This window comes from Dermacentor andersoni, chromosome 11 (assembly GCF_023375885.2).
Source record: "Dermacentor andersoni chromosome 11, qqDerAnde1_hic_scaffold, whole genome shotgun sequence".
Classification (NCBI taxonomy): Eukaryota; Metazoa; Arthropoda; class Arachnida; order Ixodida; family Ixodidae; genus Dermacentor; species Dermacentor andersoni.
The window spans coordinates 22235580-22238337 of NC_092824.1; positions in this window are offsets into that span (position 1 = coordinate 22235580).

Genomic DNA, 2758 nt, shown 5'->3' on the forward strand with positions numbered 1-2758 from the left:
GGTGGCGATGGCGATTAAGCCTCGTGCATAAAAAAAGTTCTAATGAGGCTTCCCAGCAATAGAAGGAGTCTTACAGCGTGAACTGCTTTTCTGGGTTCATGACTTCGCACAAGTTATATAACAAGAGACCATACAAATGAAAGCAAACACGTCCATGTGCATATGGTTGCTTTCCAAGACAGTTTTGGAGGTCTACAGAAAGTTATTTAAGATGTTGCCTTCGGTTATCTTTAGCATCATTTTCAGCTGCATATAATCTTCGGTATTATAGGGATACAGAGGTGCAGATGTACTATACTCATATTATCGGAAGCGGAACACGAATGAGGAAGCTTCTAACAAATGGTTATTTTCAAGGAACACATCGGAAATGAGATCAAGCAGGAAAATCGCATGCGCAGAGAACAATCCAAGGAATATAAAAAATTGACTAGATCAACAACGAGCGAAAAGATGCACGGTGGACAGTGTTGCGGGAATTATAACTGCCACGTGTCCCCTTTTAGTAAATATCTTTCGCAAGCATGCGACACTCTATCGGCATATATGATGTTCCCACGAAAAATAATCCTAGAGGCTCAGCGCAACACAGTCTTCATTGATAGTTTTCTGTATTATCTTTTTTTTAATATTCCAGCGGAAGTTAATTGTCACTAACCTAATTATTACAAAAATTGATGAAAGCAAAATAACTAAGAAAAAAAAAACTACTGCAAGTCATTACATGCCCAGCTCTCCTTGGAGCAGTCTTTCCCGTTATCCCAAAATGAACCATTTTATATCCTTTATAAATACTGTACTTTTAAGAATATTACTCACTCTATTTTTGGTCACCTCGCTAAGCATTCAGGAATAGCGGCTATCCTAAACATTCCTCTGATTTGTACATTACCTATTCTGTAATTATTCCACTACGTTTTTGCTAGCTACTTCTGCAATTTTTTTGCAAGTTCTCGCTAAGGGCCCACCATAAAAAGAGGGACAGATACAGAAAGGCAAATGATAGACAGGATTGGTTAACCAGAACAGCTCTGGTTCGCTAAGCTGTACTGGAGGTCTAAAGGTGTGAGAAAGATAAGAGAAAAGGGAGAAAAGAGAAGGAAACGACAAATAGAACAATACCGCTCACATTGAAATATTTACTGTAGGTATTGGGGAGCGTACTATTACATAGCCTACGTTTACTGGCGACGAAACTGTGCCAACTTTTTCTGCGTTCTAGAACACAAAAGAAAATGAGTGCCGAAATTGATGCAGTTAGCGAGTTTCCTTAATTTTCGTTTCAACGACTAACTTTGTTTATGTAATCAGTTCATCAATCTAACTACGTGTATTGTGTCACATTTATGACTCTGTTATCGTGAGAGGCAATTTTTATAACCAGAAGCTAGAGCATTCTTATATGATGCGTTTGTCATTGCGGCCCTCACAGCAATTACGCACTGGTAATTGCCTTATTTAAGCTCCGATTCACATTAACGGAAAGGAAGCCGCAGGCACAGTAGATTCTGAAACTACGGATCTAAAATAAAAAGATGTATGGGAGAAAAAATAAAGGGAAAGCGAGGAAAACCACAATGCACAACAGCGGTGTAGTTGACTACCAGGAAATTTGTTTACTAATGCAAATATCTCTATTTACTGTGTAACTCGCTGTGAGCTTTGTTGATGTGTATTGAATATATCTATCTCGCGCCGCTCTTGGTTTTTCCTCCTACAGTGTATTCTGGCGACTGTTTAGTTTTAGCTTAATGCTGAGATTGTGCTTGATCTTCCAATAAGTAAACCAAGTAACGAAGGCTTACTTTTATGTCATTGTACGCAATGAAAACCCTTTTCGGCAACTAGTTCACCTGAGCTTTATGGGACATTCAAGAGAGTAACTAAACCATTTTCCAATGATGAAGTATTGGCGTTATTAAGCTATTTGTTAAAAAGAAATGGAAAGTCGAGCTTGCATTATTTTTCTACTTGCGGCAAAGTCCTGGTGGCCTTGTTATGCTGGCAGCCTTCAGCGTGGTTAATATAAACAGGGTTATCGCTAAACGCTGTTTGCGCAGTTAGGCAGCAAGCGAAACAGTGGTTAGGCCACTAATTTCGGTTGTCTGCGAACCGCGCTGGGTGATCTCGATTTAGAGTAACAGACGTTTCCCAAACGGTCGAATGCCGCATGGTACGTCAACACAGTACAGTGTATACGATTCTTAGATCTTTTAAATCCGTGTGAATTATATGACATGACCCCGGAGGCCATTCTAATCATCCTGAAAGGTGATCTTGCTGGCATGGTCTGAAATACTTGTAATGCGCGCCTCTTTACGCCTAGGTGATGCAACGCTCGATGGCAGTCTTCCCGCTGGCGAAGGACCATACAAAATAATTGCGTCAGAAAATGCGTGAAATATGACTTACACACAAGCTTCACAAATGATAACTTCGGAAAATAATAAGAATACAGGAGAAAACATAATTCTGTTACGCGGAAACTGAAAGACAAAGCGCTTTTCAAGGTGTCGCTTGGGGTCCATTCTAATCCATGCCCGTTCTTGTAGGCCTTCTGCCTCGCACAATTGCGTTATTGGACTAATTCGTCATAGTAAAATGTATCAGAGAATCGGTAAAGTATGAATTACACACAACCTACAGACACAAGACAGCGCAGCATCGGATTGTAATTCGAATATACGAGAAAAAGTAATCCTGTACGCGCAAACTTCAACACAAAGCTCTTTTCGAGTGGCAAGCACTGCACTACAAG